Source organism: Mytilus californianus, unplaced genomic scaffold (assembly GCF_021869535.1).
Source record: "Mytilus californianus isolate M0D057914Y unplaced genomic scaffold, xbMytCali1.0.p SCAF_6, whole genome shotgun sequence".
In the NCBI taxonomy this organism is placed as follows: domain Eukaryota; kingdom Metazoa; phylum Mollusca; class Bivalvia; order Mytilida; family Mytilidae; genus Mytilus; species Mytilus californianus.
Window position 1 is genome coordinate 4,208,412 of NW_026262712.1, and position 26,169 is coordinate 4,234,580.

The 26,169-nt window shown below is 32.4% G+C and overlaps 2 protein-coding genes and 1 long non-coding RNA gene across 9 annotated transcripts in view; all 3 read left to right on the forward strand.

Moving 5' to 3' along the window:
• Positions 1-1,640, forward strand: part of LOC127706049 (uncharacterized) — a 343,243-nt gene extending 341,603 nt beyond the window's left edge. Inside the window, exon 16 of the mRNA XM_052210457.1 lies at positions 1,099-1,640. The gene's annotated coding sequence lies outside the window, so the exon portion shown is untranslated. The remainder of the gene's footprint in view (positions 1-1,098) is intronic.
• The window catches only part of LOC127706048 (uncharacterized), a 502,975-nt gene that overhangs the window by 399,451 nt on the left and 77,355 nt on the right, over positions 1-26,169 (forward strand). The gene's annotated exons all lie outside the window — the stretch shown is intronic.
• LOC127706071 (uncharacterized) lies at positions 1,649-14,253 on the forward strand. Its single transcript, XR_007984195.1, has 2 exons — positions 1,649-3,217; positions 13,423-14,253. It is a non-coding gene; the product is annotated as an uncharacterized LOC127706071 (long non-coding RNA).

Genomic DNA, 26,169 nt, shown 5'->3' on the forward strand with positions numbered 1-26,169 from the left:
TGTGTCAGAAACCTATGCTGTGTCAAATATTTTTAAAATTACAATCCAAATTCATTGCTGTATCAAGCTTGAATGTTGTGTCCATACTTGCCCCAACTGTTCAGGGTTCGACCTCTGCGGTCGTATCAAGCTGCGCCCCAGCGAAGCATTATATTGTTATTGTATTTGATCGGCAAACCCCGGAATTACCCTTATCCGCACCCGGAATCTGATCCGGTATTATAATTGTCTTCATTTCCGGTTTACGGCATCCATTGTTTTTCAATGTTATTTTTGTCAGTCAGATACGATTTTACTCGGATTTACACATTACTTGTTGGCGATTTTCGGTATAAAGCTAGCGGTTGAACAAAATGAACATCGCTGTCATGAATAATAAATAGTCAATAGACAATATTTATTAGCACAAACACATTTACATTAAATGGTTATGGCATACAGTATTGAGACAATAAACTCATCATTAATGTTCATGTACAAAAAAAAAAAAAAAAAAAATTAGGATACATATATATTAAAAGAAATATAAGTTATACAGATGTTCTCAATAAAAAACAATCATTGATATACTTTATGTTGAGTTTTATAATGACTGGCAGACTGCTATTTAAAAGTGTAGTCATATGCCTCAGTGTTATAGTCGATTGCAATTTAATAAAATTGAAATTAAGATTTTTATTAATATTTTGTATATAGGTGTCCCTCAATGATATATAGCATGGGCAGACTGAGAAGAAATGGTATTCATCCTCAATTTCTTGTCTATTACAGGATAAGCAAATGCGTTTATTTCTTTCGGTGGTGGTATAACGTCCCGTTTCAATTGCTAGGGAATGGGCACTGAGTTTAAGTTTACTGAAAACTGATCTGTCAGTTTTGAATTTACATATATCAATATACAGGGGTCTTTTTCCAATTTTTTATACGACCGCAAAAATTAAAAATTTTTTGGTCGTATATTGGTATGACGTTGGCGTCGTCGTCGTCGTCGTCGTCGTCGTCGTCGTCGTCGTCATCCGGCGTCGTCCGAAGACACATTGGTTTTCGCACTCTAACTTTAGTTTAAGTGAAGGGATCTCCATGCAATTTCAACATAAGGTTCAATACCACGAAAGGAAGGTTGGGATTGATTTTGGGGGTTATGGTACCAACAGTTAAGGAATTAGGGGCCAAAAAGGGGCCAAAAATAAGCATTTTTGTAACTTTCAGACAATAACTTGTGTGTAAGTGTATGGATCTCTCTGACATTGTACCACAAGGTTCCATATCACAAAGGGAAGGCTGTAATTGATTTTGGGGGTAATTGCCACAAAATTTTAGGAATTAGGGGCCAAAAAAGGGGCAAAAAACAAGCATTTTTCTAGTTTCATGACAATAACTTGTGTGTAAGTGTTTGGATATTTCTGAAATTGTACTACAAGGTTCCATATCACAAAGGGAAAGCTGGGTTTGAGTTTGGGGGTAATTGCCTGAAACGTTTAGGAATTGGGGGCCAAAAAGGGGCCAAAAATAAGCATTTTTCTAGTTTCCAGACAATAACTTGTGTTCAAGTGTATGGATCTCTCTGAAATTGTACTGCAAGGTACCATACCACAAAGGGAAGGCTGGGATTGAGTTTGGGGGTGATGAATCATAAGGGGGTTCATTTTTTTTTTTCTTTTTATTCCTTTTTTTTTTCTTTTAAAATTTTCCATTTTAAGTTGGTTATTTCTGATTTATATTTAAAAGCAAATAATAATGATATGGTAGGAGATACACACCAAACAGGATGTGTAAATTATTATATAATAAGTATTGTGCAATAGCAAGAAATTTTCAATTGCACAGTATTGCACAATAGCAAGAAATCTTCAATTGCACAGTATTGCGCAATAGCAAGAAAATCTTCAATTTAACAGTATTGCGCAATAGCAAGAAATATCCAATAGCACAATATTGCGCAATAGCAAGAAATTGTCAATTGTACAGTATTGCGCAATAGCAAGAAATATTCAATTGCACAGTATTGTGCAAAAGAAGATACTTCGTATAAATTGCTTATTTCTTGATCAATTTCAATGTGGTTTTATTCTTGAATTTTTGGGGTTCTTTAATATGCTGAATCTAACCGTGTATTAAGTTTTTGGATTTTGGGCCCCGTTTTTAAATTGGTCCACATTGAGGTCCAAAGGGTCCAAAATTTAACTTTGTTTGATTTCATCAAAAATTGAATTATTGGGGTTCTTTGATATGCCGAATCTAACCGTGTATTTAGATTTTTAATTTTGGGTCCCATTTTTAAATTGGTCTACATTAAGGTCCAAAGGGTCCAAAATTAAACTTAGTTTGATTTTAACAAAAATTGAATTCTTAGGGTTCTTTGATATGCTGAATCTAAACATGTGTTTAGATTTTTGATTATGGGCCCAGTTTTCAAGTTGGTCCAAGTTGGGGTCCAAAATTAAACTTTGTTTGATTTCAACAAAAATTGAATATATGGGGTTCCTTGATATGCTGAATCTAAACATGTATTTAGATTTTAGATTTTTGGCCCAGTTTTCAAGTTGGTCCAAATTGGGATCCAAAATTAAACTTTGTTTGATTTCAACAAAAAATGAATATATGGGGTTCTTTGATATGCTGAATCTTACCATGTATTTAGATTTTTTATTTGTGGGCCCGCTATCAAATTGGTTCATATTGAGGTCAAAAGGGTCCACAATTAAACTTTGTTTGATTTCATCAAAAATTGAATTATTGGGGTTCTTTGATATGCCAAATCTAACCGTGTATTTAGATTTTTAATTTTGGGTCCTGTTTTTTAAATTGGTCTACATTAAGGTCCAAAGGGTCCAAAATTAAACTTAGTTTGATTTTAACAAAAATTGAATTTTTGGGGTTCTTTGATATGCTGAATCTAAACATGTGTTTAGATTTTTGATTATGGGACCAGTTTTCAAGTTTGTCCAAGTTGGGGTCCAAAATTAAACTTTGTTTGATTTCAACAAAAATTGAATATATGGGGTTCTTTGATATGCTGAATCTTACCATGTATTTAGATTTTTTATTTGTGGGCCCGCTATCAAATTGGTTCATATTGAGGTCAAAAGGGTCCAAAATTAAACTTTGTTTGATTTCATCAAAAATTGAATTATTTGGGTTCTTTGATATGCCAAATCTAACCGTGTTTTTAGATTTTTAATTTTGGGTCCCGTTTTTTAAATTGGTCTACATTAAGGTCCAAAGGGTCCAAAATTAAACTTAGTTTGATTTTAACAAAAATTGAATTCTTCAGGTACTTTGATATGCTGAATCTAAACATGTGTTTAGATTTTTGATTATGGGACCAGTTTTCAAGTTTGTCCAAGTTGGGGTCCAAAATTAAACTTTGTTTGATTTCAACAAAAATTGAATATATGGGGTTCTTTGATATGCTGAATCTAACCATGTATTTTGATTTTGGACATTGGACCATAATAGGTAAATTAAAAAAATTGAAGTTCTTAGACCACATTCTTTCTGTGTCAGAAACCTATGCTGTGTCAAATATTTAATCACAATCCAAATTCAGAGCTGTATCAAGCTTGAATGTTGTGTCCATACTTGCCCCAACTGTTCAGGGTTCGACCTCTGCGGTCGTATCAAGCTGCGCCCAGCGAAGCATTTTATTTAGTCTTACAAAAGAAATTTAATTTTTCACATTTATGGATAGAACAATTCATAATTTGATATGCCTGGTCAAAGATTCTTTGTTGGATAGTATTTATGTAATATTTTAAATTAATAGTATCAAAAGTAAGATGGCCAAAACCTAATTTATTTAACCAAACTCTTACAATGTTAACACATTTACTTGTTTTCTCAACATTATTATATATTTTATAGACTAAAGAATTAGGTGAATTCACAATGTGGTTTAGAAATGTTATAGCCGAAAGCTGAATTTTTAAGTACAAAGGGGTTCTGTTTGTCTCAGCTAGACAAGCTACATTTGTTGTTTTGCACTGTACCCCTAAAATTTCTTTAATAAATTTTAAATGTAAATGTTCAAATGGATCTGAATCTTTGAACACTTCGCTTACACCCCATACTTCACTTCCATAAAGAGTGATTGGGACAAGTAAAGTATCAAATAATTTTTCAAGCATATTGCAAGAATTATCTAAAGAAACCGTTTTTTTAATTTTAAACCAAGCCTTTCTTCCTTTTTCCATAAGAATTTTTTTTGAGTGACTTAAATTGCCTGAATAATTTCTTGTTATTCCAAGGTAACAATAAGATTTAACAGTCTCAAGATGCTCGTTTTCTACTTTAAAATAATTACAATGGGATTTCACATTAGAATTGAATATTATAATTTTTGATTTTTGTTTGTTTACATCAAGTTTCCACAGGGAACAAAATTTCGTTAACTCATTAAGTGCATTTTGTAGCCCTTCTTGGGTTTCTGACAATAGAATAATGTCATCTGCATATAATAATGATGTTAGTTTAACATCTATAACAATTGGTTGAGTGTTTGCATGATCAAGGTCATTTACAAGGTCATATCTATATATAAATATTAAACAAAGTTGGGCTAAGTACATCCCCTTGTTTTACTCTGCAATTTGATATAAATTCATGGCTAATACCATTTTGAAATTTAATTCTGCATTTGTTTTCATTATACATTAATTGAATGACATTAAAAAGCTTGCCTGGATGTCTGTTTTGGAGTAGGATGTAAAATAAACCCTCCCTCCAGACAGTATCAAAGGCTTTTCATAGATCTATAAATGCTGCAAAAACTTTCTTTTTTTTTAGTCTTATATTTATCAACAATTGACTTTAATGAGAAGATGTGATCTGCTGTTCTAGCTTTTTCTTTGAAGCCAATTTGATTTTCACTTTCATTATTGGTGTTAATGATCTTCATAAGTCTGGTGTGTATAATTTTATTGAATAATTTTCCCAAATTAGAAGTCAATGAGATACCTCTGTAATTAGAGGGGTCAGATTTGTTCCCCTTTTTATGAATTAATGTGATCAGACTCTTGTTCCATAATTTTGGGAAGCTGCCTTTCATAAATACTAGGTTGAAAAGTTTTGATAGGGGTTCTAATAATACTGGCATACCACATTTAATCATTTCATTAGAAATTAAGTCCCCAGCTGATGATTTGCCATTTTTAAGTGTTTTAACTGCCTTTAAGATTTCAACTGGCTGAATTGGTTGATTAAATTCGTTGTCAGAATTGCATGTATTTAGTGTCTTTTTTAAGGCTTTCAACTTTTCAATAATTATGTCATGGAATTTATTGTTTTGGATATTAGAAGTACTGTTCATTTTTTCAAAGTAGTTTATAAATAATTCTTGATCAAAATGGTTTTTTTCTTTTAATTCTGATAGAGCATTTAATTTGTTAAGTAAATTCCAAAATGTCTTTGGGTCTTTTTTGATATTTAGTGAAATTTGGTCACAGATTTGACTTTTGTAACTTCTTTCTTCTTGTTTACACCTTCTTCTTAATTTAGATTTAAATGAGTAAAATGATTTCCTGTAGGATCCATTGTCTGGAAACTTATTTACAAGAAAACAGTACTTTTTAACTGTAGTATGAAGGTCATGACAAGAGTCCGAGAACCATGGTTTTTTATTTTTCTTGATAGGCTTATTCATGATTTTCTTTTGAACAAATTTAGTGGATGAAAGAGCTGTATCACATAATATAGCGTTAACTTTTTCCACAGCTATATTAGAATCGATCTGCAGCTATCACTTACAAAATCATCTAGTCTTTGTTTCACATGTGAGCTTTGAATGTTTGTAGTATAGCAACCAATTGCTTTGTTATCCCAAATAAATTTACCAGGGAGAGGATCTAATTTTGTCCCTGTGTTTTTACATTTTTGAAAGCAAGCAAGTAAAGAGCAACTGATGGGACAATGATCTGAAATTGTAGTAAACTCATTAACTTTAAAGTTTCCAATGCATTCTAATATATTAGAAGACACAAGTGTACAGTCTACAAGACTGGAACCATTATATGTTATACATGTACATTTGCCCATAGGGTCTCCAATAGTTCTTCCATTCAGTATTCTGAGTCCGGATTCTTTACATAAATCAATTAATAATTTTCCACTCCTGTTTGCAGATTTCGAATCAAGATTATTTCTTAAATTATGAGAGTCAATTGAATACTCATTGTCATTTGATTTTGGGAATTTTGCTTCATCAGAGATTACAAAGTCAGGAATAGTCATATCAAAGGTCCGTCGGGCGTAGCTAGTAACTCAAACGAAAGTCCGGTTGCAATAGTGGAAGGTCGCGGACCTCGGACCACCGCTAATTTGAACCCCTGAAAGTATTTGTCCCATTGGCTACCATACGAAATCTTTTATTTCACTTACAACTCCTCCATTCACGATGTTGTAATACTTATGCAGTTTGAACTTCAATTTAAAGGTTTATTAGATATTGAAATTTTAGTTCTTTGGGTCCCAAAGGTGAACTTAATAAACTAGCTACTTATGAATCGAAACTGGAGCTGTCCGCATATCGGGACTGATGCCCCACCCCCATATGCATGTTTATGCAAGTTGCAAATCTGGCAGAATCTATCAATACAAAATCCTGATGACTGTTCAAAATGTGAGGTTAGTTCATGCAATGTTAGTCCTTGTAAAAAATGCTTCCAAAAATAAAAGAAACACAGGTGGCTCAAATGTAAAAGGAAATTTTTAATGAATTGATTTAAGCAAGAGGCACACACTCATTTCAAGATTGTATCTACCAAGTATCGGTATCGATACCGTGTTTGTGAACATATTAAGTTCTAATCAATGTACATAAGTTATGGACTGGACCCGTATTAACTAGCATTGGGGTCACAGGTCTAGTAACAATGATTTTTTTATTGTTTTTTTTTTTGGGGGGGGGGGGGGGGGTGTGTGTGAAACACCGTCTTTCTGTGATGCATCTACTTGCTAAGTTTGGTTAACCTCGGTTCTAGGTTTGTTAGGACAACAGTTATGTGCTGGAAAAGAACTGCAGTTGCTATTTTCATTAACTAAGATGACGATTGGGATGCACCTGACCACTCTCACAATTTTCTGTAAAGTTTTCAGTCAAAAAAGAATGTTGACACATATTATATTCTATGAGAATTCAAAGACGATTCAAGTAGATCAGATAAAAACTAGCAGAGCGTTCCGAGAAGGGTAAAGTACTCTAAGGGTTGCAAGCGTAACATGACTTTTAAAGGCTGTCAATCCATCTAAGATTGCTTCTACATACACTCTTAGCATATGAGATTGATCTTTAGCACTAAGATTGTGCCAAAACTAATTTATGACAGTGCTTCGTTTTTATCAACCTAGTATCATTAACCATTTACACAAAAAAATAAGTGTGAACGTTAACAACACAAAGACAAAAGTACAGAAATGAAAAATACTACCCAAGACTTCAGAGTAGAGAGGAGACATGCAACAAAGCCAACGGATAAATACCATGAACGAAATGGTCCACAACAAAAGTCAAAAATAACTTAAGACTAGAACTATTTTAAATGAAAGTCATAAAATGAACTACCCAAATATAAATCTTGTTCATTGTAAATAATGATAATCAATCTTAATATGTACGTAAATTTTTTTGTTAATCGTGATTTTTTTGTCATGTGATTTCCTGTCCGTTATTTTTTAGCTCACCTGACCTGAAAGGTCAAGTGAGCTTTTCTCATCACTTTGCGTCCGTCGTCCGTCGTCCTGCGTCCGTCGTCCGTCGTCCTGCGTCCGTCGTCCGTCGTCCGTCGTCCGTAAACTTTTACAAAAATCTTCTCCTCTGAAACTACTGGGCCAAATTTAACCAAACTTGGCCACAATCATCATTGGGGTATCTAGTTTTAAAAATGTGTGGCGTGACCCGGTCAACCAACCAAGATGGCCGCCACGGCTAAAAATAGAACATAGGGGTAAAATGCAGTTTTTAGCTTATAACTCAAAAACCAAAGCATTAAGAGCAAATCTGACATGGGGTAAAATTGTTCATCAGGTCGAGATCTATCTGCCCTGAAATTTTCAGATGAATCGGACAACCTGTTATTGGGTTGCTGCCCCTGAATTGGTAATTTTAAGGAAATTTTGCTGTTTTTGGTTATTATCTTGAATATTATTATAGATAGAGATAAACTGTAAACAGCAATAATGTTCAGCAAAGTAAGATTTACAAATAAGTCAATATAACCGAAATGGTCAGTTGACCCCTTTAGGAGTAATTGCCCTTTATAGTCAATTTTTAACCATTTTTCGTAAATCTTAGTCATCTTTTACAAAAATCTTCTCCTCTGAAACAACTGGGCCAAATTAAACCAAACTTGGCCACAATCATCATTGGGGTATCTAGTTTAAAAAATGTGTGGCGTGACCCGGCCAACCAACGAAGATGGCCGCCACAGCTAAAAATAAAACATAGGGGTAAAATGCAGTTTTTGGCTTGTAACTCAAAAACCAAAGCATTTGGAGCAAATCTGACATGAAGTAAAATTGTTTATCAGGTCAAGATCTATCTGCCCTGAAATTTTCAGATGAATCGAACAACCTGTTGTTGGGTTGCTGCCCCTGAATTGGTAATTTTAAGGAAATTTTGCTGTTTTTGGTTATTATCTTGAATATTATTATAGATAGAGATAAACTGTAAACAGCAATAATGTTCAGCAAAGTAAGATTAACAAATAAGTCAACATGACTGAAATGGTCAGTTGACCCCTTTAGGAGTAATTGCCCTTTATAGTCAATTTTTAACCATTTTTCGTAAATCTTAGTCATCTTTTACAAAAATCTTCTCCTCTGAAACAACTGGGCCAAATTAAACCAAACTTGGCCACAATCATCATTTGGTTATCTAGTTTTAAAAATGTGTGGCGTGACCTGGTCAACCAACCAAGATGGCCGCCACGGCTAAAAATAGAACATAGGGGTAAAATTCAGTTTTTGGCTTTTAATTCAAAAACAAAAGCATTTAAAGCAAATCTGACATGAAGTAAAATTGTTTATCAGGTCAAGATCTATCTGCCCTGAAATTTTCAGATGAATCGGACAACCCGTTGTTGGGTTGCTGCCCCTGAATTGGTAATTTTAAGGTAATTTTGCTGTTTTTGGTTATTATCTTGAATATTATTATAGATAGAGATAAACTGTAAAAAACAATAAATGTCGGCAAAGTAAGATCTACAAATAAGTCAACATGACCGAAATTGTCAGTTGACCCCTTTAGGAGTTATTGCCCTTTATAGTCAATTTTTAACCATTTTTAGTAAATCTTAGTAATCTTTTACAAAAATCTTCTCCTCTGAAACTACTGGGCCAAGTTAATTATAGATAGAGATAATTGTAAGCAGGAAAAATGTTCAGTAAATTAAGATGTACAAACACATCACCATCACCAAAACACAATTTTGTCATGAATCCATCTGCGTCCTTTGTTTAATATTCACATAGACCAAGGTGAGCGACACAGGCTCTTTAGAGCCTCTAGTTGTCCTTTATTCTTAAAATGCACTTCCAAACTTGACTCTGTGATTCATGAATTTACGAATAAATATCAATTTTATCTCTAATACGATGTATAATCTATGATAACTAGTTGACAATGTTTTCAACTATACAGAAGACTTTATGAGAGAAAATAATATATTTCAAATCCATCTTTTCCTATGAATTAGTCATAGGATAGAAGAGGGTCTGGAAAAAGGGGGGTGTTCTTCAATTCTGTATTATTTTTTTTATTTTATTTACACCATTTTTCTCTATTCTTTATAAATTTTGCTTATTGTTCTCTATCCTTTATATTTTAGAAGCCCATTATTCTCTATTCTTATATTTTTGGCCCATTATTCTCTATTCTTATATTTTTGGCCCATTATTCTCTATTCTTATATTTTTGGCCCATTATTCTCTATTCTGTAAACCCCATGCACGCCCTCATAGAAGGTGTCATTCTAACTATCTACGTCTTTTTATTTGTACTAAATTATTATGATTGTATCTCTTAATGTTAATTATTTTTTCTTTCTTTTATTTTTATTTTTTAAAACTAGTGTCTTTTTCTAAGCTAGGGTTTGTATGTTTAATTTTGCTTCATATTTTGTCATTTACAATGCAGTTTCATGTTCCCCTGCAAGTGGGACGAAGTCAAAGGGGACTTTAGGTTTGCACTCCGTCCGTCTGTCTGTCTGTCTGTCTGTCCATCTGTCAGTCCGGCAAATCAGTTTTTCAGACTTTTTTTCTTCGAGCTTGAAGATATTGATTTGATATTTGGTTTATTGATTTATCATGACAAGTTACAGGTCAAGTTCAATTTTCACGATTTTAGCTTTTCTCTTTGTTCAGTTAAAGCCCTTTCCCTAGAATTAAATTTTTGATGAAATACTTATTAATTAGTAGATTTCTGTTCAAACGGAAATAACTCATTTTTTAAAAGACTAAATGACATTTTGGATTTTTTTCCTTTTCTTTGGTAAATTGTTTGAACAATTTAGTGGTAGGTTTGTTTGTCATTCTTGAAGATATTGATTTGATAATTAGTATATAGTTTAATCATGACAAGTTACAGATCAAGTTTGAATTTTGTCCCAGTCTGATGAGTTATGGTCTTTGGACATAGAAAATTCACTTAAATAATCAGTTTTCAACAGTTTTTTTCGTCATGCTTGAAGATTTTTACATGATATTTTTATGTAGTTTACACCATGACAAGTTATAGATCAAGTTAGAATTTCGTACCATTACAATGAATTTGTAACCTGTAGGGGACTATGTATTGCCATGCAATACTCACAGAATGCTTGTTTTTCTTCATAATCCAAAACTGTGTACTTATATTAAAGTAACACGAAGGGCATATCTCCCGATTTCTAAAATTTTTGGCACACTTGTATCTTGAATCGAGTTACATCGGAATATGAAATAAAAAATGTGGGTCACCATTTTTGATTTTTTGTAATATTCATTAGAAAATGTCAATTTTGGCGACAAATTTAGATAGACATGAAGGGAAAATGCATTTTTTACTTATGTTTCTAGATTTTTCAATGGATGGCTATGTTCTTATATACGGAGAAAGACTAAAAATTAACATAATATCCAAGATTGTATACTGAATCCATACATCTTAGTTGCATGATTTTTTTATTAGTTGTTATTGGCTTTCAACTAGCTGTCAGTAACTGCGAGATCTCTCTGATCTCTCTGATCTGTACTTAGTGTCTTTTGGTTGTTGTGATGTATATATACCCATCCACGTCCTCTCTGTGTTTTTGTAAGATTTGTATCCATCTGATGAGTTAAGCCTTTTTCAACTGATTTTTATACGACCGCAAAAAAAATTTTGTGGTCGTATATTGGTATGACGTTGGCGTCGTCGTCGTCGTCGTTGTCGGCGTCGTCCGGCGTCGTCGTCGTCATCGTCCGGCGTCGTCGTCCGAATACATATTGGTTTTCGCACTCTAACTTTAGTTTAAGTGAATGGATCTTTTTGAAATTTGACCATAAGGTTAAATACCACAAAAGGAAGGTTGGGATTGATTTTGGGGGTTATGGTACCAACAGTTAAGGAATTAGGGGCCAAAAAGGGGCCAAAAATGAGCATTTTCTAGTTTCCAGACAATAACTGTGGAACGGTTTATGGATCTCTCTGAAATTATACTACAAGTTTACATACCACAAAGGGATGGTTAGGATTTGCTTTGGGGGGTTATGGCTCGAACCGTTTAGGAATTAGGGGCAAAAAAGGGGGAAAAACAAGGTTGTCCTGGTTAATGGACAAATACTTTAGTACAAAACATAATTTAAAGCAGTGTAAGGGAGATAAATCAAATTCATCATTGAAATTATCTCCCTTACACTGCTTTTAAATTATGTATAAAGTAATGGTTAATGAACAATAAAGATAATCTAAAACAGTGTAAGGGAGGTAATCCAAATACAACGTTTTGGTTACTTCCCTTACACTGCTTTTAAATTATGTTTAAAGAAATGCATATTTATAGAGGAAGACCAGTAAAAATATCTGCAAATGTTTTCATCTTTTTTTTTTACAAAAAAATCCATATGAAAGATTTGACACTATATTTTTATTAATTCTATTATAAAATAGATTAAGTTAGCACTATGGTAAATTTAAATGGGTAATTATGGTTGCCAACTCCATTGGAAATTTGAATTGAGATTATGACCATATCTTGAGGGAAAGAATTTTTTGGGGGGAAAAAGGGGGGGGGGGATAAAAAGAAATTGTGGGGGGCCAATTTTTTCTCATTTCAGATTTCAGAAATTAAAAAGAATTATTCTTCAAATATTTTTTTTTTTTCAAATTTCAAATATTGAAAAATTTCAAGAAGTAATCTTTAATTGCACAGTATGGCGCATTAGATTTGTAAAATCTTTGATCACATTTATTTATTTGTTATGCCGAATCTAACAGTGTATTTAGATTTTTAATTTTGGGTCCAGTTTTCAAATTGGTCTACATTAATGTCCAAAGGGTCCAAAATTAAACTTTGTTTGATTTTAGCAAAAATTGAATATATGAGGTTCTTTGATATGCTGAATCTAAACATGTATTTAGATTTTTGATTTTTGGCCCAGTTTTCAAGTTGGTCCAAATTGGGGTCCAAAATTAAACTTTGTTTGATTTCAACAAAAATTGAATATATGGGGTTCTTTGATATGCTGAATCTAACCATGTATTTAGATTTTTTATTTGTGGACCCCGTTATCTAATTGGTTCATATTGAGGTCAAAAGGGTCCAAAATTAAACTTTGTTTGATTTCATCTAAAATTGAATTATTGGGGTTCTTTGATATTCCAAATCTAACCGTGTATTTAGGTTTTTAATTTTGGGTCCTGTTTTTTAAATTGGTCTACATTGAGGTCCAAAGGGTCCAAAATTAAATTTAGTTTGATTTTAACAAAAATTGAATTCTTGGGGTTCTTTGATTTGCTGAATCTAAACATGTGTTTAGATTTTTGATTATGGGCCCAGTTTTCAAGTTGGTCCAAGATAGGGTCCAGTATTTAAACTTTGTTTGATTTCAACAAAAATTGAATATATGGGGTTCTTTGATATGCTGAATCTAAACATGTATTTAGATTTTTGATTATGGGCCCAGTTTTCAAGTTGGTCCAAATTGGGGTCCAAAATTAAACTTTGTTTGATTTCAACAAAAATTGAATATATGAGGTTCTTTTATATGCTGAATCTAACCATGTATTTAGATTTTTTATTTGTAGGCCCCGCTATCAAATTGGTTCATATTGAGGTCAAAAGGGTCCAAAATTAAACTTTGTTTGATTTCATCGAAAATTGAATTATTGGGGTTCTTTGATATGCCAAATCTAACCGTGTTTTTAGATTTTTAATTTGGGTCCCGTTTTTTAAATTGGTCTTCATTGAGGTCCAAAGGGTCCAAAATTAAACTTAGTTTGATTTTAACAAAAATTGAATTCTTGGGGTTCTTTGATATGCTGAATCTAAACATGTGTTTAGATTTTTGATTATGGGCCCAGTTTTCAAGTTGGTCCAAGTTGCGGTCCAAAATTAAACTTTTTTTGATTTCAACAAAAATTGAATATATGGGGTTCTTTGATTTGCTGAATCTAACCATGAATTTAGATTTTTTATTTGTGGGCCCCGCTATCAAATTGGTTCATATTGAGGTCAAAAGGGTCCAAAATTAAACTTTGTTTGATTTCATCAAAAATTGAATTATTGGGGTTCTTTGATATTCCAAATCTAACCGTGTATTTAGATTTTTAATTTTAAGTCCCGTTTTTTAAATTGGTCTACATTAAGGTCCAAAGGGTCCAAAATTAAACTTAGTTTGATTTTAGCAAAAATTGAATTCTTGGGGTTCTTTGATATGCTGAATCTAAACATGTGTTTAGATTTTTGATTATGGGCCCAGTTTTCAAGTTTGTCCAAGTTGGGGTCCAAAATTAAACTTTGTTTGATTTTAACAAAAATTGAATATATGGGGTTCTTTGATATGCTGAATCTAACCATGTATTTTGATTTTGGACATTGGACCATAATAGGTAAATTAAAAAAATTCAAGTTCTTAGACCACATTCTTTTGTGTCAGAAACCTATGCTGTGTCAAATATTTAATAACAATCCAAATTCATAGCTGTATCAAGCTTGAATGTTGTGTCCATACTTGCCCCAACTGTTCAGGGTTCGACCTCTGCGGTCGTATCAAGCTGCGCCCCAGCGAAGCATTTTATTATAGTTTGTACATATGTCACCATCCTTGTTTTTTAGATACTTTGCTCTAGAGTTGACCGATACGCTTAGAATTTGACAGAAAACTTGTGACGTTACTGAATACAGAAAAGCGTAATTTTTATTCAAAAGTACTGAAAAAAAATGTTACAGGTCTGAATGGTGTTTGTTATTTTATTTTCATCCCCCCTGTCGTAAGTTTCCTAATAATTCAAAATAACATTCGACGGAGTTCATTTTATTTCGTCCAAACTGTGTGCACTTTTAGCTTTTCAAAACTGGATCTTCAACTTAACCCTACCAAACTAGACAATGGTGATGTCACCAATGTATTCATGCATGAATAAAATAAAAAGCTTCAAACATTTGATTTGGTAAACAGTGATGTTGAGGTAAAATATAATAATTTGAATTGATTGATTGCATGATGGTTGCCTAACGTCTGGTGGCAAATATTTCATGTATTTTCAGGACGATACAATACAATTTAAAATAGTTGCGTCTGAAAGACACATTTGATGCACCGTCAAGAAAGCTTAAACATTCTGTTAGTTGTGAAAATTATAAAGAAAATCAACATCCTGATAAAATACACATTCTAAATATAGGATACTCTGTATGATGTAAACGTGTGGGTTGTGTGCATCGTAAGTCGGACAAACCTTGCAAACTGTATGCAAAATGTCAATTAAATAGACCAAGTTCAACTTTCTGTCGTTCTTGAAAAATTATTAGAAAAAATGATCCTGAGATTATATATGCACCCTCAATATAGGTGAAAAAAACATACTCGGAATATATTATCAAAATGCCTAATTCAGCAACCTGTCATAAAAAAAAGAAAATCTGGCAAGATGCGCATCTTTAGTTCTTTAGTATATGTACTAACACCAGGTAAATCATTATAAAGTTTAAGCTTAAAAAAAGTAGTCCTAAGAAATCAACCGTATAAACCTGTATTCCAAGTGCGGGACGGACTGTCCAACGGACACGGGTAAAACAATATGATCCCAGCATTTTGTCAAGGGAGCAAAATGTATATTAGCATATATAATACAGTCAAGGGTCTAACTTAAATAAGTTATTAGAGAAAAATAACATACATGTGTTATTACAGATACTTTCATGAGTTGTCTGCTCTTTATTTCTTAATCTATAGTAACATATGTTTGTTATTAGTTAATATATCAAATTATATTTTTATTTTTAGTGGGCTCTTGGGATTTCTTGAAACTTTGCGCAGAAACTTAATGCATAACCTTGATAATTAATTTTCCAATTCAATTAATACATTTTTGATCAACCATGGTAAAACAATGAGACAAGGCTTTTTTGGGATACACTTAGCTGTAATAACAAGGCTTAGTTATTACAGGCATGTAACTTATAAAATGACACACTTGGGAATTACTGGGAAGCTTGCGCAGAACCTCATTAACCCCCAAGGGTGACTGGGGAATAGAAGTTTGGTCACCATTTGTCTTCCTCCGACCGGCAGTAAAACCCTTGCTAAAGTGGGGCGTCCGTTTGGCTGTGCGGGATGTACAAATATGCAGCCACGTCCATTCAGAATGGAGATGTTAAATCCGATGCCTCGTGTAACGAGAGTGCCACGCTCCTTGCACGTTAAGAACCCTTGCAACAACTCTTTGAGGGGTCCGTAGGTGACCTGTTGCAAGGCTAAATTTCTGTCCCTATCCAATATACCCTCATCTCCCTTGGCAGTCTAAATATCTCCGACCTTAATCCTGGACGCCCCTATTACAGATCCTACCTATTGTATTTATTGTTAATTTGTTCTCGTCCTGAATATGCATGAAATATTTGCCACTGGACATTAAGCAACCAACAATCAATCAATCAATCAATCAGAACCTAATTACTTACTCTGATCATTATTTCTTACAATGAATTAAAATACATTGTGATATATGTCTGCAGAGAAATGGCTTTGAAGAGATGTAGAAAAGCTATAATAACACCCTTTAGTTATTACAGGCATATATTTTCTGTAATAACAAAGGTGTACTATACATGATTGGCAAATTATAAATTGTTATATCTTTCTAAAGTTTAGTATATATAAAGACAATAATAATACCAATAGAACTTGTATACAATTTAACAAAGTAAAGGATGTATATTGCCTCTTTGAAACATGTAACATACATATGTTATCACAGTTTTTTTTATATTTTAGCCCACAATAACGACATGTATGTTATTTTCTCTAATAACTTATTTAAGTTAGACCCTTGACTGTAATAATATTCTATTTTATAAATCATTTGGTGACAAAATATCTTTTTGAATATTTAATTCATAGTGGAATGGTAATTGGGAGATCTCAAATGTAGCAACGTAAGCTAGCTATCATCTACGTCATTTGGTCTTTGATGGAAAGTTGTTTCATTGGCAATCATACCACATCTCCTTATTTCATAATGGTTTGAGTTTTCTCCTGAAATACAAGAAGTTTAAAGACTAACAGATACGTACTAGCTAGAAGACTGAAATATGTTTCTGTTATAGCTAAAATCTGACTTTTGTTGTGAACATGTGATGTTATAATTTGATAGATTTAATACTTTCTATATAAATATACTTATTAACTTTCCGGATCAATTCAAGGGACCAACGAATCTTTACTTAACCTACAGATTAGCAGTAAAAAAATACTCCATCCTGCATTAGTCACGTGTTGTCTATATGTCTTTGGTTTTGTGTGTCGTTAATTGGCCAGTTGCTTTTTTATTGTATATCCCACATTTTCATTTATGCACACAAAGAAATAACAACCCTTTTAATTTACATAAACACTTGTATACTTGTTTTAAAAACTCCTTATAAGACTGCGAATTCGAATACTCTCGGGCTTTTCCCGACGCCTATGTGAGCAATATGCCCATCCACCAAAAAGGCACCTTTGCTAATCGTCTGTGAGTCGTTTTGTCTCCCCACTTTGTGAAAAGGTGCGTTTTTTTACCAGCTGTACCATGCCCGTACATCATGTCCAACTCAAAACACCAAAAACACACCCATCCCTGAAGAGAGAAGTGCAAATTAATATGAATCTAAATTCAAAATGATTTTAAGATCTTGTTGGATTTTTGTCCCCCGTGCGACGCGTTGTGGGGGACATAGAAATACTGGGCGTCCGTCCTTCCGTCCAGTCTTGTTAGATCTCTCCCGTGTACAATTCTTGCAAGATTTTTATAAAACTTATATATTAGGTTTATATCAAAAGATATATTTTTCAAAGTATTAACACATTTTCATGAATACAAATTGCATGTTTAATTACAGAAATGATCCCGATGTCTTTATCTGACATATTCTTGGCTTGCGTAATTGGTATATTGTATATTATCAATGTCTTCAGAACGTCTGGATTTTATTATACACAATTAGCGCTATTAGATCAATTTTGTTAATAAACACATACGGTTTTCATTTTAAGGAACCCTGTTGTGCTGAAAGATGAACAATTTCACAGTCAGGAAATCCCTTCATTTACATACAAGTGACACATTTACCACCTACTAAGGGATAGTTGATTCATGCTCTTTGTGAATTGTATTATTAGACATTTTCAATTGTTTACATAAAAATTCTGATAAAATACTAGTGTATTTTCAAATTATAGGATCATGTAAAACACACGCCTTGGCTCAATTTATATTGAAATAAGTAATTATTATTCTCTTGTTTAAAATGGGAAAAGATCACAAATAAGCAAAAACTAAACAAACTTTTTTCCAAGTCCACTCCAAGATTGGTAGACTTTAGCTTAGGTTGAGAAAATGTACCGTTTTTTATCAATTTGATCTTAATTTATTCCAGTTCATTCCTAAATGACATCGTTGTTTTCATATTTTGAAGTACAAAATGTAATGCTGCTTACAATTTAGTACAGTGTTATTATAATAGTGCATCTATTCCTACACCTGACATTCATGTAGTATTTGCAGCTGGACTTTTACACAAATCAATCCATCAACCAATTTATCATGTGTCTATATATGCTATAAAAAATTATAAGTTTACTGTTACAATTCATCGTCTTAGTTAAAGTTTCCGTTCTGATACAAGCATACTGAATTGTAAACCCTGCTGTAAGGAAAGTTATGTTATAGATAATGCATATTTTAAGGTTTTTCTTGTCGTATAACACACCGAGGGGTGTCAGGATTGATCAAATGAAAGACCAACCGGAGGGCAATCCTGACATCCCGAGGTGTGTTAATTTTTTACGACAAGAAAAACCTCAAAATATGCATTATCTGACTTACATACCGTAACAAAATATTATTTTCTGCAAAGATTTGCAAGATTTCCATCATATTTTACCGACCACACTAAAGTGGGATATTCTTTTCTGATCCGTACTGGTTTTAATATGCCCTATGGCTCATTTGAAACATGAAATAAAACTCACTAATTAATCTAGATATAATAAGCTTTAGCAATCTGTATCCAGTTACAAAAAAAATATCACTAAATGCATGAAGTTAGACACAAATGAATTGTTACGGTGTATGTTACTTTGTAAGTAATTTATTTTCAACTTATTTTAAGAAAGGGGTTTGCTATGTTTTTTCTATTTTTTCGTGACATTTTCATCGCGGAAAAGCAGATTATTTTTCAACAGTTTTTAACGAGCAGTTCAGAATTATTGTTTTCACTTTTGAAGGACATTTTTTTAAACAGAGAACTTAGTCAGAATTAAATATCATACCCCCCCAAACCCTATCATAAAGCACATGGCAATTTGATCATTTGATAGAGTAAAAGGTATAGGTACCTATAGATGTAATAAATTCAGAAGTGACACGAATAGAGCACGAAATACTGATACATGTACATATAACACGAAAAACGAATATCCATAGGTCAATGTATGATTTCCAATACAGTGTGACTCAATACAATTTTCAAAATCCTACACATGAATTTGTTAAATATGGTTTGTTATATTAGTGTTATGAAGGGTTTTGCATTATCAAATTCATCTCAAATATTGTCCCTTTATTGTTGCGATAAATTAACAAAATTTCACATTATTTGTTTCAGACGTTAAAATGTGCGTTCAAGACTTTTGTAATTCAGTCTAAAAACAGATGACAGAAGTGTTTATGTCTTTATCCTTAGCACGAGATACTATCAAACGAATTAAATGTTTAAGTAATTATTATAGTTTGCATTTTTATCAAGGAAAATAATGACCTTACACAGGTCATTATTTTCTGCCTTGAAGCAAATTTCATTGAAACTTGGTATCGTCTGGGTTGATTCGTCAAAAGAAAGACCTGACGAAAGAAAATAACTCCACATAGGTATATAAGAACATTTTAAAGCATTTGTGTTTTGTTATACAAGAAAGATCTTAAAAAGAAAATCCTCATTAACGTTTCAATGTTTTCCATGGTTCTGGAGTAAAGCTTTGAAGATTTCTTATTTATTCAAATAGAAAAAATATCTTCGGTCTGACATTTAAAAAGCACCCTGCTAGTTTTTAATATCATTAATTATATCTTCAGATCTGTTTTGAATTCGGGAAGAACACTATCTACTTCATCAATTCAAATATTCGTACGGTCTCTGAAACCATCAATACTTAAACTTTGCTGCAAAAAGTACAATATGTGGCTATAGTTTCTTCGTAAATGCGAAATAATACTAGGGTCTGGATGGGGACCTTCATATCTGTATTCCTTGATAATTTAGGTCATATTTCTCTATGTTTTATATTTTGTGTCCATTTTCATGATTTTTTTCTATTCTGTATATATTAGACCAATTTTATCTAATTTGTTGGGAGTCGATTATTTTCTTGTTACTTCTTTATGCTGTAATCAAGACCCTCATTTATGTTTGCTGTACATGTTAAATACAAACCACAGTCTCGCAAAGCTATATACCTGTGTAAAGATATCTTAACAATATCAATGTTTCATATAATAACTATGTAGTAAATAAAATGCATTTCTTTGCGTACATGATCGAATCCGACAAATGTTTGCAAATATAAGCAAACATTTGACAGCATTTACTTTGGTTTTAAAGGTTTTATAAACCGCGGTCTCTCAAAACTTTACATACCTGTGTAAAGATATGTTGCAAAAATCAATATTTACCAAAAAATATAATACTGGAATGTATTAGTACATGAGTAAATAAAAAACATTTCTTTACATACATGAACGATATCGACAAATGTTTGCAAATATAAGCTAACATTTGACAGCATTTACTTTGGCTGTAAATGTTTTATAAACCGTGGTCTCTCAAAACTTTGCATACCTCTGTAAAGATATGTTGCATATATCAATATTTATCAAAATAACTATCATAATGTAAAGTATTAGTAAATAAAATACATTTCATTACATACATGAACCATATCGACAAACGTTTGCAAATATAACACAAACATTTGACAGTATTTACATTGGTTGTAAATGTTTTATAAACCGCGGTCTCTCAAAACTGCCCACACCTCTATAAAACAGTTCTGCAAATTTTAAACTTTGCTAACATCTCCTATCCGGGAAAGTGCATGCAAATTTATGGCCTATCTTTACATATCTTTGGAATATGAGTAAAGCTATGGAAATAAAATAATTATCTTTAGCATATCTTTGAGGACCTCCTAAATAATGTCAAAGGTATAATACATTTACATATACATTAGTAGGTCCGCAAATATATCTGGCAGAAAAGTAGTTATATTTGTCAAACATTTACATGACTGCCGAAATTGATGTAAATCTGCCTTTTGGTGTAGTGTAATGTGAATGGAAAAGAACATTTTTTACCTCCAGTTTTATGTTTGTTTTTCAATTAAAACCTAAGACATTAAAAGGAAACATCTTATTGATATCTTTTTTTTTTTTAGCTCACCTTTCCAAAGGAAATGTGAGCTTTTGTCATCACTTGGCATCCGTCGTCGTCTGTTGTCGTTGTCTGTCCGGTGTAAACTATTTCAAACATCTTCTCCTCTGAAACTACTGAACCAATTCCAACCAAACTTAAGCTGAATGATCCTTAGTGTGTCTAAAATAAAGTTTGTGTTTTATTTTCTGTTTCCTCAGAAAACATGGCCGAGCTAAAGCATTTAATTAGAGCAAATCAGACGAGAAGTTGAAGTACTCATTAAGTCAACGTCTGCCCTGCTTTGTGCCTGCCCTGAAATTATCAGCCAAATCGGGTATCTGATTTTTAGGTTATTGCCCCTGAATTGATGATTTTAAGGAAATTTTGCAGTTTTCGGTTATTATCTTGAATATTATTATAGATTAAGATAAACTGTAAACAGCAAAAGTGTTCAGCAAAGTAAGATCTACAAATAAGTTTATATAACCAATATTGTAAATTGACCCCTTAAGGAGTTATAGCCCTTTAAAGACAAATTTTCACAATTTGGTCATCTAGTTTGCTTACTTTAAAAAATCTGCTCCTTTGAAACTGCTGAATGAATTTCAGCTAAACTTGGGCTGAATGAGTTTCAGAATATCTAGTATAAATTTTGTATTTTATTTCCTTGTAAGTCAAAAAACATAGCCACTATGGCATAAATGGAACATAGGGGTAAAATGCATTTTTTTGCTTTTGAAGAAAATACGATAAATACATAGAACATTTAAATGGAATTTTTAAGCAACTCGTTAATATATATTGAATAGCAAAAATTATCATTGATGAAAGATTTAAGCAAAAAATTACAGGTTAGCGATTCAGGCTCTTGAGAGCCTCTTGTTTTTTTATGGCGGGCTTCAGGGAAAGCAATACATTTCCTAAATTTATTGACCAAAACACCCACCCAATATGCTCTAGTTAATATTGGCTGAAACACTTTGCTTTTCACATTTTAGGGTATCCTCACTACACAAAAGGAGTAATGTGAAAATTATGTACTTCTGAAATATTTAGTCTTTTCATTTTCAAACCATATAAATTAGTATTACAAGTGACATATTATATATAGATTCTACCAATGTATCGATATTTATCCACTCAAGCTAGTTTAAATTTTCAAATTTAAAATGTGAGGCTCGCCAACCGTTTTAAAAATTTAAGATTTAACTGTCGAGAGTGGATAAATATCGTATTGCACAAGATTTGGTGGTGGGATCTGTTTCTCTAATGATTTTTAAACGATATGCAGACAAATTCAATCCTACCTTTCGAAGATTTGCAATAAGATGTGTTCTTTCTATGTGGCGCAATCAGGCATGGTCGCCTTTTTTCATGACATCACAATAGGAAATTCAGAGGAAAGCAAGAAATTTGACGTCATAATCGAATTTTGACCAATGAATAACTGAGATCAAACAAATCACACGTTGATTAAATATAAATATTCAACAGGTCAGGAAAAGGATAAATCGTGTAAGAATTAGAGAAACGATGTTTCATAATAAAAAAAAAAAAAAAAGAAATGACAAAAAGAAAGACTTTCATTTCAATATCAAACTTGAGACAACACAGATAATACCAAATTCTAATGCAATTCGTTTGTAACGATAATTTTCATTGGACGTTGACAAATATTTTGAGGGGTTAGATTCCACGTTCTACCAGTCCGCAACTAAAAAAGCCACCATTTTGAATTCCGATTTTTTTGGGGTATGTAATTTCTCAAAAAATAAAGTCCCATTTTGAGCCTCAAAATCTTCTTATTATCTATATCGAAACCATACGTCTAGTATTTATGTTTGACATCCAGAGTATACATATGACGTCACATTGTTTAGATGCTAAAGACGATGCAACAGTTTCGCGGACTTTTTCATTTATGGCATTTTTAAGCCAAAATATTTAGTAAAATAATGTAATTTATTTTAATATATGGCATTAGAATGGAGATAACTGTATTGTACTTTAAGCTTGGCCTTCGTAAAACTTGATTTTTACTGTCGCAAATATCCGTTTACCTAGCTCTGCTCCGCGTCGCTAGGTAAACTCAATTTGCGACAGTAAAATCTATGTTGTACGAAGGCCAAGCTTAAAATACAATACAGTTATCTCCTAATTCTAATATATTTTCCAAAATTGGAAAACAAATAAACTGTTTTTACATAAAATGTATGCAACCAACTGAAGGTATCATATGTGATATGCCAGTCATACATACTACTAAGTAAATAATACATGAAAGCTAATGTTGGGACAGGGTATACAATAGTTAGACAAGCAACCCAACAACACAAAAAAACCCTAAGATATTCAGTTCTCACCTAGAGAGAGAATTAAGACATGCAACTCATATGTATTACATTGATGTTTACTGGGTGTAATTCAATGCAGAATGATTTGTTCTATTTCCCTGTACCAAATGCATAGAAGGAAAAAAATATTGGTACTTGAAAATTGGCTGTCTTTTATAAATTTCTTCTATTACTTCAATCTGACCAGTCTGACAATGTTAATTTTGTGCAGATCCAAGGATGTCAGTATCAAAATTGCTAGCAGAAATGATTAGACAAAAATATTTCAAACTCAGTGTCATTTAGGCTCTGGTATATATAGGTGACGGTTAGATTTAATGTTATATTAGGAAATCAGAAGTTTTACATAATGAATAAGGGGAATATTGGATTCTATATATAATGCTAAAAGTGACATGTCATATAGGCAGTAAATATATGGTTTTTCACTGTCTCTGTCTGGTGTGTGGGTGTGTGTGTTTTATTTTTTATTTTTTTTGGGGGGGGGGGTAACAAAATTGAATAAAAGAGGTAAAGTTTCAATTCAAAATGGAAAAGTCCAGTAAGTTCAGATAATAAATCCTAAAAGTATCTCGTATAAAAATATATACAACTATAAATAAATGATCAACATTCCAATGATGGGAAAGTGAATGTAAACATTTTATATTTAGACTTTTAGAAAATCAAGAATAGTTTCTTTTTTAATCCCCCCCTTAACAATCAGGTGTTTTTTTTACGCTGAAATATGGGTAAGACCTTCTTTTTTCGCTATTTATTTATTTATATAAATAACTCGGGAAAGCCGATTCCAAATCGAGTCAAGGTTAACAATGACTGCAGATGGATGTTGGACGCTAACAAGATATTCTTATCATTGTGAGAGGTGGAACTATATGGCATACTTTGTTTTTTACACAACGTTTTAAATGATTAAAATAAAATGTCTCTGATTTGTTTGATGATGGTATTTGTAAGGAAAATACGCAAATATGAATCTTTACAAAGAGAACTCACCGCTAAAAAGCTCCATTTTTGACGAATTGACATAGTTTTTCCATAGATTTATGCAAATTAAATATACATTTTACATTTATAAACGAAAAAAGTATGACTGAACAGTTATTGCAATATGCACTTATCGATGTTTAATCAATAATCGCACGCCAGCTCCAGGAAAAGCATCAACACGTCAGTTTACGAAATGACAACAAAAAACATGCACTATGTTTTTTACATATACTTCTATGTCAAGAGTGTAACACAAAAAAATGCATTATTTCAATATAATTAGCAAAGGTAAGTTATTGGAAGAAAAACAAGCTGACAATTATTAAAAAATGACATTACTAAACCTCAGCTTAACACAGAAGACAAGTCTACATTATTACTTATTAAATTTTTGAACTAAAATTGCGATTGAACTAGCTTGTTTAAATGTGTTACACTCCTGACGTACAAGTATTGAGCATACAAACCAATGAAGGCCATGATAATGGCATGCTTGTTACTGATGATCTGCAATTGGTGGTGTTCACACTTAAATTCAAGAAAAAAAACTAACAATAACAACATTGTTTCTATAAAAAATAACATAAATGTCGCACTAAAAGCGTTACACTCCTGACATTTTTGGGTACATTTTTGGACAGTATTTTTTATCCAGAGCACATACTGCTACCATCTTATGGTAGCAATGAATTCTGGTCAGGAGTGTAACATATGTTACATTCCTGACTAGTTTCTAATGTAGCATCTAAAACAAAATTCAACATGATTCCTTATTACAATAATTGTAACATCTTTACAATGTAATGAGAAAGTTGGAGAATAGTCAATCTGTCTTGCAAAGTGATTTTTCTGGACACTTTTTACCTAACATTCTTAAAAAACTAAAGTGTAAACTGTAATTCACATTAAACATGTTAAAAGTTAACTCTTCGTTCAGGAATTTAAAAAAAAACATAATCAAGTGTCTAATAGGTTTATTTTTATACCCCCGCTTTAAAAAAGTGGGGGTATACTGTTTTCCCTATGTCTGTTTTTCCGTCCGTCTATCCGACAGTCCGTCCAGTCCGTCCTTCCATCCCATGAATATTTTTTCGTCGCATCTTTCTCAGGAACTACATTTCAAGGATTTCTGAAATTTGGTTTCAGGGTTTATATAAGTCAGCTATACCGTGTGATGCGTTTTCAGATTCATCACTCAACAACTTCCTGTTTACCGAACACTTGTATCATTTTACACATGATAGCCAAGTTGAAAATTTTCGTCACATTTTTCTCAGGAACTACAATACAAGCATTTCTGAAATTTGGTTTCAGGGTTTATATAAGTCAGCTATACCGTGTGATGCTTTTCAGATTCATCACTCAACAACTTCCTGTTTACCGAACACTTACATATTTTTACACTATTAAATTTATCCACTTGTGGCGGGGGTATCATCAGTGAGCAGTAGCTCACAGTTTCACTTGTTTTGTGAGATTGTAAGTTTAAAATACATTCCATTAAAAACAGTCTTATATTTACTGAAAAAATATGTCAGGAGTGTAACAAAAGGATCAAAAACATATGTATGTATTTTTTAAATGAAGAAAGCTTAGAATTGACTGAAGCAATTGGTGTGAAATTTTCAGAGGATGTAATGAGATCATATATGTTTGACTTCTTATAATTTTTGTCTCGCATTGACGGAGTCAAAAAGCGA